This window comes from Lolium perenne, chromosome 5 (genome assembly GCF_019359855.2).
Source record: "Lolium perenne isolate Kyuss_39 chromosome 5, Kyuss_2.0, whole genome shotgun sequence".
Taxonomy (NCBI): Eukaryota; Viridiplantae; Streptophyta; class Magnoliopsida; order Poales; family Poaceae; genus Lolium; species Lolium perenne.
In genome coordinates, this window is record NC_067248.2 from 118782692 (window position 1) to 118800726 (window position 18035).

The following is an 18035-nucleotide window of genomic DNA, read 5'->3' on the forward strand; positions in this document are numbered from 1 at the left end:
TGTTGTATGCCATCCAAAAGATCAAGGTGGAGTTGGTGTTCATGATCTTGAAGTTAAGAACATGGCTTTTCTAGGAAAATGGCTGGCCAGGTTATTAACTGAGGATGATATATGGCAACAACTATTAAGGAAAAAGTATGTGGGCTCAAAGGCGTTATCTCAGGTCTTTTGGAAACCCGGAGATTCTCACTTTTGGGCTGGCATTATGGCAACTAAGAAGCACTTTTTCCCTTTTGGGGCGGACATTAGGTTCTGGAAAGATAGGTGGTTGGGAACAACTACTATTCGGGAACAATATCCTGCTTTGTACAATATTGTTCGTTATAAGGGAGAAACCTTGCAGAAGGTTATGAAAACTTCTCCTCCCTCTATGACGTTTAGGCGTGATCTAATTGGTCCCCATCTGACTAGTTGGAATGAATTGCTACAGAGGTGAGCTTCAATACAATTAGCTCAAGGGACTGATGAATTCCGATGGAATCTTACCAAGAACGGTGTTTTCTCGATCAATTCAATGTATAGGGCGCTGACCATTCCTAGTCAACCGATTCTCAATAATAAACTAGCATAGTGGCCCTCGCAAATGCGAGGGAATCATCTTTAATGTGCTAATTTTTTTCAAATATCATTAGTGCATACATTTATTCCTTAGTTTCACCCGTTTTACTCGTTTAGATATAGATACATTCTTGTAGGCGTGAGTTTGCCTTTTTGTTTGTACATTGAAATAAGGATCACATATGAGGATATGTTGGTGCTCCCAATACCTATTACCACTAATCTGCAGCGCACATATTTATGTTAGATATTATTTATATTTTTTAGTGTAGCATTTTTTGATACTATGTAGACTTGTTACTCCAAGTTCAAAGTGGACTTTTTCCATTCAATGATTAATTCAATGTATTTTTGGTTCTTCGAATGGTTTTGTTTTGAGTGGCGTTACACCTACTTATATGGTACATTAACACCATGTGGTTGTACTGCCAATATATTTTATTTATCAACATATACAACTAACTAAAAATAAATTATGAAATAAAATATTAGTTCTTTATAATTAGGGGAGAGTAAGAAACGGTTTAAAAGGAAACACAATTATTTTGCTGTATCTCATTATATTTGTAAAAATAATTGTGCGATATTTTTTCTCCTTTATTAAATTGTTCCTTTTCCACTTTTTCATCTCTTTTTTGTCAAATAAATTTCTGGATTTTCTTTTAGAAAATTGAGACCTACATGATAGTTAATATCCCCTCTGAATTAACAATACTACATGGATCCAACGGCACTCGTGATAGTTTCATGCATGTGCATGTTCCATAATCAGCGTGCAAAGCCTTGCTCTTTGTATATTCATTTTTTGTCACGTAAAATTAAATTGATTGTCATTTTTATCCTAAAATATGTCAACAAAAGGGTGGTTAGTAAAACTGGATAACCTCTCGTACCCTTGATCAATTAATAGCCGAATGGAACATAATCAATGTAATTTGCTCATAGTTGATTGGTACACGTGCACCTCTTATTTTGTGTTACCAATGGAGAATCATGTTTATGCATGCATTTGTGGCGAGCTGGTTGCCAATTATGATATGGAAACACATGTCCGGACCGGTACTCGACCCTATCGCTGAGGTGGCTTTTATTGGCTCGGTAATTTAGCACCTTCTATGCAGCATCTCCTTGAAGGAGCAGCGATCCTATCTCTTAAGAAGCGATTCGGTTCATACATCCGTGGCCACTGGCCAGCTGAACTATAAAAGTATTTCTAAACAGGTCCTTCGTTTACATGCATGATTGGAAGAGAGGCATCAGTACAATCTAATGGCAGAAGTGCCAAACCAAATCCACGATATGTGGAGGACGAGTGAGTGTCTCGCGGAGGTAGCCATGTCGGACATCTGAAAAATTCTGGAGCGGCAGTGTGAAATTGGTATCATTGTCTGTCGGACAGCTAGAGTCAATGGTATATTATGTACATTTTATGATGGATCTAACGATACTAATCTAGTGTCACAAATACTGTTTCTATGTCAATATTTTCGTCAAAGTTTATTTTTTTACTTATGACAAATGCTAAAAGTACACTTGTTCGTGGATTTTATAAAAAAAATTAGTACGGTATATATTATGAAAATATATTTTGAAACGGATCTAAAGATACTAATTTAGTGTTATAATTTCTTTTTTGAAACTTTGGTGTTATAAATATTGCTTCTTTGTGGATAACTTTTCGGACAAAAGTTATTATGTTAACTAATAAAAAAGGTTAAGACTACACTTATTTGCGAACGGAGGATGTATGTGTGATAGCTAGATTGATCCTAGCCGTGGTGTTTTTAAAATAACCAATTTTAATATTCTTTATACGTAATTTTTTAAAACTTTGTACGTAATTTTTTTAATGTAGTTTGCGGAATTAGAAAGACGCAATATGTTATATCTTTGACCTCTACGTTCCAGTTTTCTCATTATTTATAACGGAACCGGCCCCGGTTCCAAAGAGATGGGCGATAATATATATCACGTGCACGGCTGCTCTCGGCTAGTGCACGTCTTTTTTTCCCGTTCTGCTAAACCAATTAAACTGTTATGGCCAGAAGATGAAATCTAAAAGCGTCTTCCATTTACAGGTTTGAAGGAAAAAAAAAACTTTCTATCCTAAACTAAAGAAGGCAATTTAAATGCTATTGCTATCCGTAAAAGGCCAAAAGATCCATTAATATCCATGCTTTAAATACAACCTTCTATGTACCGGTTCCTGTTTATACGCCTCGTGAGGCAAGAGAAGAATTATGTCTAACACACTTTGTTTTATTGGAAACTGCCTTATGTGTACCTGTAACTTTTACGTGCCATAACTTTCTTTTTGTACACATATATTGTTGTACATAACACTTCATATCTTTTAATCTTAGACGTTAAGATTATAATCATTGGCTTATATTTATTTAGCATATGTGGATACTAGGAAGCATGTCCGTGCGTTGCACCGGAAAAACAAGAACAGTCAACAGGCTTTGCATAATCCTACAAAGCTTAACATGAATATAAAGTTAATCTAAATCTTTCCTACGAATATACGAAGGAAAAACTATTAATGAGAGAGAATAAAGAACTCAAAATAAACATACTTTCCCGTCCAACAATGGATGTCTCAATTTTATCTAGATTTCGATATATCTAGACATGAGTTAAGAGATCCTTTATTGAACGGAGGAAATATAAATTTTGTGCTATCTTATAACAATGCATGCATAAACTGGATAATGTTTAGTTCATGCAAAAATAAAAGGCCAGAAGGAAATTGGAATGGAAATACGAAATGGTCTTTCTGTGACGCCGAGGAATCAGTGCAACATTTGTTTATTTCATGTCCTTTTGCTAGGCTTATTTAGCGGCTGATTTTTGCTGCATATAACATTCCACCTCCATCCAATATCATAAATATGTTTGGGAATTGGCTTAATGGAACTGACAAAACTGATAAAGTTAGGATTCACATTGGTGTTTCATCTTTATGTTGATAAAGATATATATATATATATAGATTATCTTTTATTTCATAAAAATAATTTATGAAAAACAAAGTAAAAACAAATTACGTTATCAAAAACCTATCTGAAAAAGAAGGTTAAAATTATTCCGCCAAAAATACAACAGTTGGTCTTTGCCCACAAGGTTTATTCCATTTAGGATTCAGCTCATATACAAAACGAAGTGGAAAAAATAAACTTGATGCGATGTATGGGTTGCACAAGCAGCACACACACTTTGCATCTTTTTCGAAATGGAGGACTTGCTCCAGCATCTGCATCAAAATGATGCACGCAGATGAAGTGGCACTTTATTAGTTTCTATACAAGATAAGCACAGAAATCACAACAATTCAATATACAACATCATTATCAATGATAGCGTCGAAGAGATTCGTGATTCTTCCTAGCCAAGTTGAAGGTGACCACATCTCCAATTCACATTCAGCAAAAAAAAAATTGCATAAGAAAGAGATCCTAGTGATACCCAGATTTCAGAATAACAGAGTACTGAATTGTCTCTAGCATTTAGGACAGCGGCGAAGTTCACTCGTCAGGCCGAACCTCACCAGCCATCATACTTAGCCAAACTTCATACTGCTGTCTGGCAGACCATTGCACGACATCAATTATCTCAAGGTCATATAATCGAACACCTTCCGTGTTTCCTCCACGGCGCGCAGCTCCACACGCAAAGCTTGACAAAACCAGTACATATGCACACGTCCGCGAACACCCCAGCGGTGAGAGCAATCGCACTGACCTGCCGTGAGGGTGCTAGTTCGCCACGCCAGCACAGATAGATGATGGATTGATGGAGCACGTGAACGCGTCCGGCGCTCAGCTCCGCATGGTTCCAACCCTATCCATGGCCAGACAACACAGCTACCGCCAGCATGAATTAGCAGCAGATCGCCGCAGCTCCACAAGACCACAACGCATCCGAAAGAAAAAAAGGCCCCCTCTCAGCTTCGCCGAGGTCGCCTGCCCGCCCATCCCCAAATTCCTTCTTGTCGCCAATGTCGAGCTGAGGCGGAACTTCGGCTGTGCAATATCCATCTTATGCGCAAATTTCGACGGGACTTCCAGCTAGGTTTTGATTTCGATCTTGGATCGAGAGCACATCACGTGTTGGAGCTGTCGAGCACGGTCCTATTGGATACTCGAGGGTGACCGAGGCTAGCGCGTTGGCAGCCGGCTCGGGGCAGCAGATCTGGCTGATGGCCGCGGCAGCCGCTGGCGGAATCCGGCGAGGAGCGGTGGCGGACCATGATGCTGTCGTTGCTCCCTCTTCGTCAGTCCAGAGTCCAGACACAATCTAGGCCACGCGGATTCCAGCGTAATTTGGAACCCCCTGCAGCGCTGCCGGCAGGGAGGAGGTCGAGCACAACGACGCGGCGAGCTCAACCACCGTGGTAAACCCCAGAACCTCTCCACTGGGACCCGGTCCAAGACCTCACACCCGTTCTTGGAGGCGCCACGGCCGGGAGCAACGGGCAGGTCGATATGGATTTGGGGATTGAGGGGAACGCGCAGGTTTGGGGACGAAGGGCTCAATTTCCCCCGTTTGATGGAAAACGCTTCGAAGGACTTGGCGGTGGCAGCCTTTGTAATTTCGACATAAAACTTAGGGCAGAAAAAAACGGACCAACAAGAAGCTCTTTTGATTTTATTATTAGGTATAGATGTGGATTAACCAGGTGCCACGAAAAACACCCTTATTTTGCTTTTAGTATATAATAATAGAATAGATTCATTTGGTAGATGAAGATACCACTGAAAACGAAAGTTTTTGCGTGGTATCTTCGTCGAGATGTGATTTTAACCAAAGATAAACTTGTTAAACGCAACAGGCACGATTGTAAGAGATGTGTTTTCTGTCATCAAGGTGAGACAATAAAACATCTTTTTTCAATTTTAGGTTTGCTAGATCTATATGGTCACTCATTCAGATGGGTTCTACCTTATACCCACCTCGTAGTGTTACAAATATATTTGGCAATTTGCTAAATGGGGTAGATAATAGGTATAAAACAATTATCAGAGTGGGCGCGATTGCAGTTCTATGGTCGATGTGGCTATGTAGAAATGCCAAGGTTTTCAATGACAAAAATTCTTCTCTCATGCAGGTCATTTACCGATGTATGAGTTTGCTCCGTTCATGGTCGCCACTCCAGCGCTTGGAGGACCGATACCTCTTTATGGAGGTGTCTACACGGCACACGATCAAGGAGTTTATTTCCCAACATGGGTGGCTGCATATTAGGCGGACTGAAGCCAGCGAAGCGTAGTCTATTTTGGCACCTTTTTATCCGTCTTTTAGTTGTTTTTCAGACTTGATACTCGAACTACTGTGTGCATCTTAGTTATGCAGAGGTTGGGTGTAATGCTTGAATATTTTTGAGTAATGAAGCACCCTTTATCGAAAAAATTATTCAAAACAAAAGAAATTAAAATTTCATCAAATTCCAACTAGAAATCTTATTTCTTTCGTACTTTAAAAAATAGTTTTCTCTTTTTCCTGAAACTTGAAAGGAATTTTCTTTTCAAATTCCACGGACCACATGAGGTCCTAGTCGGAGCAGTTTCCGGCGCACTAGTAGAAAATCGCTCATCAATACCGGTTCCAGAGGGGCTTTTGTACCGGTTAAGCAACCGGTACAAAAGCTTCGGTACAAAAGGCCCCCCCGCTTTGGTACCGGTTACTTACGAACCAGTATTAAAGGGGCCTCCACGTGGGCACCCAGGGGAGCGCAGGGCGAGAGAGCTTTGGTACCGGTTTGTAATACGAACCGGTACCAAAGGTTGGCTTTCGCGGCAGAGAAAATGCATAAATCTCTGACGCGGCAGAGAATTCAGGGTTTAGGGTTTTAGGAGGGGTTTAGGGGTATCGGACCGTTTCATATCACGTCGATGCTCCATAAACGCGTTTGGGTTTAGGTAGTACATGAAGATCAAGGTGATACATATCAACTTGGTGCATATAATATAACACATGTAATTGCATAAGATCGAAATTAAGTAGTATATGCAAGAAGAACGATCTTCATGCATATATAGTGGTACTCTCCGAGGCATACTCTATATCTATTACATGTAGCATAGTGGTACTCTCCGAGTCAAACTATATGTTACATGTACATGCATCTTCATTCATAGTGGCACTCTGCGAATGGTGGTATGACGTCCCGAAGGAAAAAATCCCGCCAATTCCTCGCCTATGGCTTTGAAGCGATCATCGATTGAGAGCTTGTTCCGCTTTTTTTCCAACTGTAAAATAATAAGATACAAATGAATACATGAGCTATGTGTATATATATATATCAAATCACAATCAAACAATTATTACTGAAACTCAGCACAACTTATGGTAACAAAATAAATTTATGAATATTTTTTTGATTCTATGCATGTACTCGTAAACGTAGTATCCATATAGATCAGTCCCCTCTGGTTGTTGCACGCATTTCTTTACAAGAATATAATTCAATCAAACAATAGTCAAGTATGATAAAGGTGTGTCGACCTAGGTAGTACTACTTACTTTGTTCGCACACCATGTCAGCTTCGGTGGCCATTCACGGGACTGATCTTCCTTGATGAAAGTTTCTCATACGCTGCCCGACAAAAGAAAATGCAAAAGGAGTTATCAATTAGTTGATATCAGGAAATTAACGAAAAAACCGATAAGAATTAAAATTACCTTTTGAGCATAAGAAAACAAGACTTGTATAGTATAGGCTCTTTGGTTAGTGAGTCAAAGACTTCAACTTCTCCATCGTACATTTTGATGACGACAAGAACAAAGTGAAACATGCGCACGTTTAAATATGTAGTGTCATATATATAAGTCATCAGTTAAAATTTTAACATATGGTGAGCAAAATAGAATGTGTTATAAGACAGTAAGACTCACTGGGAGTTGTAAGGCCAAAGTATTATCCTTTTGTCACGTTGTCACTTCAAAAACCTTAGCAAATTCTCCGGTGTATCCCTGTTATAGACGGGTTCTTCTATGGTTCTAACATGCATTGTGTCCGGGTCAATGAACCCAATGTTCGTGATTTCATCCCTTTTGCATTCGAGCATCTTCGATCTGCATAATATAGCGCACAAAAGATTATAATTTGCAGACAATGAACAAGCTGAGCTAAAGACTTCTAAAATTACATAAATAAATCACTTACAAACAATAGCAACTGATGATAGATTTGTCGAGGTCCCGGAGATTTTATAACTGGAAAAGCTCGCAGAAGTCAACGTTCACAGAGTATTCTTGGAAGTAGTGCTCTTCCTTAACTTGCACCATGATAGTCTCGATCCCTCTCTTTGTGGCATTAAGGTACCACGAATGCAAGTTACGCATACATGTTGGTAGCTTCCTGAGATTCTCGACCAAATCTTTCCCTTGAACAAATTTATATGCTACTTCAGCGATGGCGTAATTGGTTGTGTTTTGTCGAGAACTTTGAACGGCCTTCTCGTCAAACACCTTGAGAGGGGGGCCGATTGAACGGGTTGTTCTCCGAGCTGGTAGACTTGTTGTTTCCTTTTTGTCGCTGTGACACCCGATTGATTGGGTTTTTTCGCCTCCATCATCTCGTCATATGACCTTTCAATAGAACGCCTATAGTCAGATGGCGGCGATGGTACAGGCTCATATAGATTCTCAACGGTACGCACAACTTTCACCGGATCTAGTGTCTTCTCAAAAGGTATCTCTGGCTCTTTCTTAGCAAAAAAGGCTTTCAGCTCGGACTCACAGGTTGCCTTGTTTTCCTCGATACTTTTTTTCCAAGGTAAGAGCAACTCTAATAGAGCCCCTATTTATCGGAACCGAAAAAAGAGAGTTCAGTCTCCCGAAAAATAATTTGGTTGCGGATTTAGCGATGGCGCAGAACAGAAACCGAAAAGGTGAACCGAACTCGATGAAATCAAACGTCGCGGGAAACCAAATTTTGCGATCGCACTCGATTTCATCGAATGAAGCTAAATTCGTTCATAATTAAACTAGAATTTGTACAATACTAGGCAAAATACATGCATATTGCACGTACATTACGATCTAGGGACCTAAATTAAACTAGAATTAATCCCCGGAGTGACTATACTGTCACCGGGGAGCTAATGTAGCCGGCGGAGGGTTTTTGCTCGCCGGTCTTCCTAGGCGACAACGTGTTGCGGTCAGAAACCCACCGGCGAGCAACGACGGGCAACACAGGAGAGCCGGGAGCAACTTAGGGCTGCGGCTGGCCCTGGTCCCTCCGAGCGGCGGCCCGCAAAGACTCCGGCACGCACGTTCGATGCTGGTGCAAGGGCGTGCCACCTGACCTATACCTGGTCAGGAAGGTGATGGAGATGCCTCGCTTAGTTTCCTGCATGGCATACACGTAAACATTAAATACGAGCCTCGATCGGCTCTCAGGTTGTCCTGTGAATCGGCTCAAGGAGCCGATCCACCCATGATTCGTACAAGGTGTACGAATATATGGTGGTCCTGCTTGATCAAGATAAAGCTAAAACGATCTACGACGATTTAGGGTTTTCACCGCATAATCGGAACGTCCTACTCGTGATTGGGCCTCGCGGCCACGCACGGTGATCGTAAGCCGATCCTAGACAGGGCCTAAAAACCAACACGAGGTTGATCCCCGGAACGTCCTGTCTAGGGCTAGCAAACTACACCCTACGCGTCGCTGGATCCTCCAACCCTTTGTAAGGCCTAACTATGCAGATATTAAACTAATCCTTAAAGAACAAGGAGCAACCATAACGGATCGGATCTACTAAATAATGATCAAGCGGGGTACCGCCCCTACACCTAAGATAGGTGTAAGGGCGGCTAGATGTCTAAGGGTTGCACTACGACAGCATATGATACGAAGAACCATGCTAACCCTAACACATCTAAGATAACTACGTTGCTCACCATAAAAAAGGCTTCAGTACGAGCAACGCATGAACAACGAATAAACTTGTACTGCCTAGATCGCAAGATGCGATCTAGGCAGCATGATGCTTACCCGGAAGAAACCCTCGAGACAAGGGAGTTGGCGATGCGCCTAGATTGATTTGTGGTGAACGTGATTGTTGTTTATTTCATAAACCCTAGATACATATTTATAGTCCGTAGACTTTCTAACGTGGGAATAATCCCCACCGTGCACGAGACAAACTCTAACTAACCGACACGTATCCTACTATATTACAGATACACGGGCAAACTAGTCCAAACTTTGCATAACAGGCCGATTCACGTATTTCTTCCATGTATATTCTTCAAGTCCATCTTGATCGCGGCCCACCTCTGACTCGGTCAAATTCTGGTGATAACACATGCCCCCCCTAGTTTTGGAATTGATAATTCCAAAATCACTCTGCTTTTCTTCGTCGGGTCATGTCGTGGCAGAACCGTCGCAGTACCCTTCATCATGATGCCTTGTCTTCTCAACTTCTCTGCAAAACTTGATAGCTTTAGCATCACTTCCTCGGAAACTGCAATGGCATTAAATCTCCACTAGGCTCCTCCTTATTTAACTGTGCCGATTGATTAGCCCTCTTCATCCCCTTCCTCTGTTCTAGCTATCGGCACCGAAAAAACCCTCTTTCCCTGTAGCAATGTCTTCCTCTTCCTCAGTCTCCTCCGGCCTCTCCCTCCAGTCCTCCTCCTCGAGCGAGCCGGAGTGGAACTTCGATCATGTGCCAGACGGCCCACCCGAAGCACTCGTCGGGTCAGATGGCGACCTGCCTCTGACCGATGGGGAAGACGACCTCAAGTTCCTCATCGAAGGGGAGCTGATAAGCGAAAGCGAAGACGACCTCCATCCCTGGGTGAAACCCACCTCCTCCGACGGGAAGGAGGAAGAAGAAGAAGTAGAGGAAGAAGAGGAAAAGGAGGAGGATGATTCCTCCTCCTCCGCTAAGCATCTGCCGGCAAAGCGATTCTTCGCTTGGGCGGACAGCGAGGACGATGATGATGACGAGGAGGAAGAGGAAAAGGAGGAGGATGAATCCTCCTCCTCCGCCGGATATCCGCCGGCGAAGCGCTTCCGCGCTTGGGCGGACAGCGAGGATGATGATGATGACGAGGAAGAAGAAGCTCCGGCCGAGGGCTGGGGCAGCAGTGACGAGGAACTCCCTGGAAGCAGCGCCGACGGCAGCTACAACGGCGACGATGAGGACAGCGACGACCCCTAGAACAGGGGCAGATTAGTGTAGGACTAGTAGTAGCAGTGCACTAGGCATCAGATCCCCCTTTTGAGAGCCATCGGCTCTTTCCTGTAAAGCCGCTCCTTTGAATTAATAAGAATTGTTCTTCCAATTTAACTTTCAATTAATCCAATTTCAAGCCTTCTGCTCGTCATACCACGACCGATAGCAACGTATCGGATTTTTTTAGACGCCCATGAAGCCAGACTCAGATACCGATTAGACCGTCAGTCAAGCACTTCTCAAATCCAGACTGTGATTTGATATCTGACCATAATATTTCGCAATCCTACAGCCGATGGCTGTTCATCGGCCGTTTTGAGAATCCAGTCTCCTTCATTTTCTTGCAGGACGGTCCAAACCCTGCAGATGACGACGGCTTCCCTTTCAGGCTCCTCTCCATAGCTCTAGCAGTCTGCTTCTGCAACGACTCACCGCTTTCGGAGAAGGTTATGGTGCAGGGTCAGCTGATGCAACTCCAATCGGCTCCCAAAAACAGAGTGTCTATCAAATCAGCTGCCCCCCGAGCCTCAGTCAAAGTGAGAACAGTGGCGAGGATACACAGTTCAATCCAAGGGCCCTGAACTCAGGCAAATTGAGACGCATCAGAGCCGATCACCCTTCTTCCTTTGAAAGCCGATATTGCAGATGAAGTACCAACGGCTTAAAGAGCAAAGGGCTGCCTTGTGCCAAAACTGACGTTTCTGCCAGTACTGCTGAACTGCCGCAAAGGGTTGGAAGTCCTCGAAGAGAAGGTTCAGGCACCACAATCGGCTCATTGCAGCTAAGGATGCTCCCATTATTCATTCCCTTCAAGGAAACAGAAGGCCTTGAAGCTGAACTGAAGACCATCTTGGCGAAAATCCGCGTCTTGACCACATAGCCGGTAGATCTTGTGTAATTGGACTAGAGTCGATGGCTATGCATCGGCTTTGTTTCTTTAGCTCTAAAGTCGATGTCCTTGCATCGGCTGTATATCGTGATGCTGATTTTTTTTACTGGCCGATTTTTCTATCGGCCCCCAACATTTCACTGCACACATGTTCATCTGCACATGTTCATGTGATTAGGTGCCCCCCGAGCCGAATCTGTCAGGTAACTGCAGATATCGGCTCTGTAGTTAGCCAAGGCACTGTATTTTGCACGTCGGCTCGGGTAGGACCAATGTTGATTTTTCCTAACTCATCAGCCGACGTAAAACCGCTGCCCAGTAGATCGATGTTGAACACAAGCAGAACATGTGGTGAGGATAATTTTGGCCGATTGCTGGAATCAGCCTCCATATTGATCGAAGTGCTCAATGAAGGTTTTGTAATGTTCCTCCATAGATCTTTGGGGCCGATCCCAAGGATCGGCCTCGCCACGTTTGTCCATAGGTTGGTTCTTGCTACACGGTCAGGCCGGTGGATAGGACCAGCCTAACCCCGTTCTTCGTCACGTCGATGCGCTCACAGTCGTCCAAATTGATACCTGAGAGTGGTTCTTGGCCTGCTGTTTCCCAAGCATTCATGCCAGCCGTTGAAATTTCGGCTGAGTCATCGGCCTGGACGACCTCCACCTCATCTCCATCCCACTGTATCACGCATTGGTGCATCGTGGAGGGAATGCAACAGTTGGCGTGAATCCAATCTCTTCCTAGCAGAACAGCATAGGTGCTCTTGCTATCGACGATGAAGAACGTCGTAGGGATGGTTTTCCTTCCTACGGTCAGATCCACGTTCAGAACACCTTGTGCGTCAGACGCTTGGCCGTTGAAATCGCTCAATGTCACGTTGGTCTTGATCAGATCCGAGCTAGAGCGTCCCAACCGACGTAGCATAGAGTACGGCATAATGTTGACTGCCGCTCCATGTCCACCAAAGATCTTGTTGACAGGCCTCCCATCGATATAACCTCGCAAGTACAGGGCCTTCAGATGTCTGTAGCTTCTTTCTCGTGGCTTCTCAAAGATAACCGGCCGTGGGCCGCAGTCAAGTTGTGCCACGGGTGCCTCGTCTAATCCTGGAGCACTGAACTTCGTAGGAAGGATGAACACCATGTTTGTGCCAGCCGATGTTTCATCATCGGCTTTCCTTTGCTTGGGGCGCCACTCCATTTTTTGTGGTCGACCCTCTTCATCCAGGGTTCGCTGGATCTTCGCGGCCAGATCAGGCCGCGCCTTCCTTAGCGTGTGCAGGTATAACCTTTCGGCTTCCTCCAAGCCGCGCAGTCGCTGAACCCTACGCTTTTGGGAGCGGCTGAGTCCATCAGGGCACCACCTTGGCCGGTGGTACCTGTCTTCTTCTTCTTCTTCTTCATCGTCTTCCAAATCCTCGAGATCTTCCACCCGAGGGGACTCAGCGTGCTTGCTTCGAGATGGGAGAGGCCCTAGCCGTTTGAACACGGACACGTTAGCTGCATCCTTCCTCTTCTGTCTACATTCTGGGCAGTTGCCGATTGTAGGCAATCGGCTCATTCCTGAATCCCAGCAGTGTCTGAAGAAGGGGCAGTCCCAGTGCCTATCCTCGTCGTCTTGCTTCCTCGATTCTTCCTTGGCACGGTGCTCGTACTCCTCCTCATCGCGATCATGCCGACGATGTCTCCTGGCATCCCTAGCTAGACGGTCTCTATCATCATCGTCGCTGGATCGTCGGCGTCGGCTATATTGACTCACGTACTTGTTGAGGAGGTGATCGGAGAGAGGTTGCTGATATCTTACATTCTTTACTTCTCCCTCTGTGATGTAGCGCTTGCCATTGTGACGGAGCCGATCGCGTGGAGCGGCCTCCTCTGTGTCCTTGCTACGAGAGCAGCTGCCCTCATCTCCATCCTTGCCAGAGTGGTGTCCAGGTCCTACCATGTTGATGTTGAACGAGAATCCTGGCTGGCAACCTTCAGGGTAAGTGCACTCCACCATGTTAACGGCGGGGAAGGGGTGGGTGTCGACCTTCATGGCGTACTGGTTGAAAATCAGACGTCCTTGTTCTATCGCCATTTGGATCTGCTGACGCCACACCCTGCAGTCGTTGGTGGCATGGGAGAACGAGTTATGCCATTTGCAGTATGGCTTTCTGTTCAGCTCCTGTACCGTGGGGATTTTGAGGCCTTCGGGTAACTTCAACTGCTTCTCCTTGAGTAAGAGGTCGAAGATTTGCTCAGTTTTAGTCACGTCAAAATCAAACCCTCTGGGCGGACCTGGTGGCTTAACCCATTTGCAGGACACGGGGGTTGCCCCTCGAGTCCATTCAGCCACTGCTACTTCTTGATCTCCCGCAGAGCCTTCGTCTTCATCTGCCTCAACCAGGACTACCGCACGCTTGAATTTGTCCTGGTACAAGTCCGGGTGGCGCTGTTCATATGCCGACAGTTTCTGAACCATGTGCGCCAGTGAAGGGTAGTCTGCTTGGGAGGCCATATCCTTGATTGGTGATGCGAGGCCCACCACTGCCAACTCGACTGCTTCTTTTTCAGTCACACGAGCCGAATAACATCGGTTCCTAAGATTTCTGAAGCGCTGGACGTATTCTGCCACAGTTTCTCCACGCTTCTGACATATTTGTGCGAGATCGGCAAGGCCAGACTCGGAAGCCTCTGAGTGATACTGCATGTGGAACTGTTCTTCCAATTGCTTCCAAGTCCGGATCGAGTCTGGTGGCAACGAAGTGTACCACCCGAAAGCCGATCCTGTGAGGGACTGTGCGAAGAACCTCACACGTAGCTCATCTGCTGCTGAGATCGTGCCCAGCTGTGCCGAATATCGGCTCACATGCTCGATGGAGCTGGAACCATCTGATCCATTGAACTTGGAGAAATCAGGGAGCCGATACTTGGGTGGTAGTGGGATCAACTCGTACTCATTGGGGTACGGCTTGGAATAGCCGATTGTCCTCCTTTTCAGCACCATGCCGAACTGGTCTCTCAGTATGGTACTGATTTGATCCGCGGTGCTAGCTGCAGGAGTCGAACTCTGAAGATTCGCCGGAGTGGCGTACTTAGCCAGCCATGCTTGCTTTTCCATCTCTGAGCCAACTGCAGGAGCTGAGCTCTGGAGGTTTGTTGGAGTGGCGTACTTAGCTAGCCACGTCTGCTTCTGAAGATCTGTCGCTGAAGTTCCTCCTGCTTTTCCAGCAGTCCCTGCTGTTGCGGCCTAGTTTGTGAGCGCCCGATTGCAGCGATGCAGGCACGTATGTGCACGTGTATCCGTGAGGGATCTCCTTAGGCGCCTCGTGCAAGAACTGGTAGTCACTAGGGTCACCACCGATCTTGTAGACGACGAATGCCGGTGAATTCGGCACTTCTGGTGCTGCCAACGCGAATGGCAGCGGTGGACGGGACTGGAGTGGCATCTCTCCTTGGTATGTCCCGAGAGCTGGTCCTGACGGAGAGTATTGGTGTCTCATGATCTCCTGGATCACCCGAAGAGCGACACGCTCCAAAGTGTTCACCAGGTTCTCAGAGTGGCGGTGCAGCGAGTGAGCCACCATGTAGTTAATCTCCGGACGCAGGGACCTGGTGCGTTCTTCTGACGGGGCGGACAGGTCTATTCCATCGAGCGCACCTTCAGGCGAGAACCCTTTCCACCTGATGCCATGTGAGCGGGTTCTGTGAAAGGAGCCGATGAGGTCGGCTTTGAGGATCGCTTTGACCTCGTCATACTTCTTCTTGAGCTCCTCGGTCAGATCCTCGTACGTGACTGGGGTGCCATCCGCCATCTCAGATGTAGATGGCGATGTGGTTGATGTCGAAGATTGTCCCACCGGGCATGCCAGAATGTGTTGCGGTCAGAAACCCACCGGCGAGCAACGACGGGCAACACAGGAGAGCCGGGAGCAACTTAGGGCTGCGGCTGGTCCCTCCGAGCAGCGGCCCGCAAAGACTCCGGCACGCACGTCCGATGCTGGTGCAAGGGCGTGCCACCTGACCTATACCTGGTCAGGAAGGTGATGGAGATGCCTCGCTTAGTTTCCTGCATGGCATACACGTAAACATTAAATACGAGCCTCGATCGGCTCTCAGGTTGTCCTGTGAATCGGCTCAAGGAGCCGATCCACCCATGATTCGTACGAGGTGTACGAATATATGGTGGTCCTGCTTGATCAAGATAAAGCTAAAACGATCTACGACGATTTAGGGTTTTCACCGCATAATCGGAACGTCCTACTCGTGATTGGGCCTCGCGGCCACGCACGGTGATCGTAAGCCGATCCTAGACAGGGCCTAAAAACCAACACGAGGTTGATCCCCGAAACGTCCTGTCTAGGGCTAGCAAACTACACCCTACGCATCGCTGGATCCTCCAACCCTTTGTAAGGCCTCACTATGCAGATATTAAACTAATCCTTGAAGAACAAGGAGCAACCATAACGGATCGGATCTACTAAATAATGATCAAGCGGGGTGCCGCCCCTACACCTAAGATAGGTGTAAGGGCGGCTAGATGTCTAAGGGTTGCACTACGACAGCATATGATACGAAGAACCATGCTAACCCTAACACATCTAAGATAACTACGTTGCTCGCCATCAAAAAGGCTTCAGTACGAGCAACGCATGAACAACGAATAAACTTATCAGCCTAGATCGCAAGATGCGATCTAGGCAGCATGATGCTTACCCGGAAGAAACCCTCGAGACAAGGGAGTTGGCGATGCGCCTAGATTGATTTGTGGTGAACGTGATTGTTGTTTATTTCATAAACCCTAGATACATATTTATAGTCCGTAGACTTTCTAACGTGGGAATAATCCCCACCGTGCACGAGACAAACTCTAACTAACCGACACGTATCCTACTATATTACAGATACACGGGCAAACTAGCCCAAACTTTGCATAACAGGCCGATTCACGTATTTCTTCCATGTATATTCTTCAAGTACATCTTGATCGCGGCCCACCTCTGACTCGGTCAAATTCTGGTGATAACACAACGACCGCCGCCACTTCGACGACCGCCGCCTCGGAGGTGCTCCCGCACGCTAGAGGCGTCCCGGCGGCGTCGTTGTCGTCGTCGCCGTGCGGGGGCAGCGCCGGCAGAGGAGGGCTGCATGCGGCGGCAGAGGGGGGCGCCTTCGCTTCTCCTTCCGGCGCCTCCTCCGCGTGCGCTTGGAGGTACGCCATCATCTCCGGCCACTTCCGGCCGTCCCTCTTCCACGCGCCGTTGGAGCGCCTACGCCTGGCAAGCTCCGGCGACTCTCGTGCACCCGGCGGATGTCGAGTGCACCTTCCGGCGCTAGATTGGCCACCTCCCCTACCCACGCATCTAGAACGCGTCATTCCGGACGGAGGGGAGCTGGCCGAAGCGGCGGCGCAGTGTCGGAGCGGCCGGAATCGCTCGTCGGAGCGGGGAACTGGCAGCGGCGGCGGGAGACGAGCGGCGGAGGGGAGTAGGGTTTGCGAACCGAACTCCCCTCCGCGAACCCTTTTAATAGGGCTCGTGCGGTGGGTTTCTCGGGCCCCCGAACTTTCAATTCGGGCCGACCCATGTATTCGGGCGCTAATCTGCACGCGTTTCGGCTCAAACCCGTAAATCCGCCGGAAAAGTTCAGTTCCGGCGGGATTTACGGGCTCTGTTAGAGATGCTCTAACTTCTCAAGAGGCGGCAGTGGTTTCTCCTTTCTAGATCTCTTCCTAGGCGGCGTACCATTCCGCTTAACGGGCGCTGTCTTACGCGGAGGATCTCGAGATGGTGGACTCACGCTGGGGTCCCTCTCAGGTAGGTGTGGACTTGGCTGCTCATGTGGACTGCTACTAGGAGGAGTCGATGGCCTTTGCTGCTCATGTGGGCCGCTACCAAGAGGAGTCGGTGGCCTTTCCTGCTCATGTGGACGGCTACGAGGAGTCGGTGGCCTTTGCAAAAGGACGATGTATTTCTTGGGCCATAGGGTGAAACCATGCTTGACATTGTCCATTGTCTTCTCAGCGTCACCTCCAGGAAAATCAAGCTCCACTGTTTCAAAACCCGGAACAACTTCATCCACCCTGACACGAACACAACCAGGTGGAATGGGCATATGGTGGTGCGTTGCTCCATCTTCACTTGGGTAAACATAGCCGACCGCCACCTTAACGGACGCGTTCCTGAATAACATATGTAGCTCGCAATCTGTCTTCTCCGTGACATAATCCATGGGGTAGCTGATGTCTACGTGTGCTTCTATTCTTGTAGACAGTGTTGGGCCTCCAAGAGCAGAGGTTTGTAGAACAGCAGCAAGTTTCCCTTAAGTGGATCACCCAAGGTTTATCGAACTCAGGGAGGAAGAGGTCAAAGATATCCCTCTCAAGCAACCCTGCAATCACGATACAAGAAG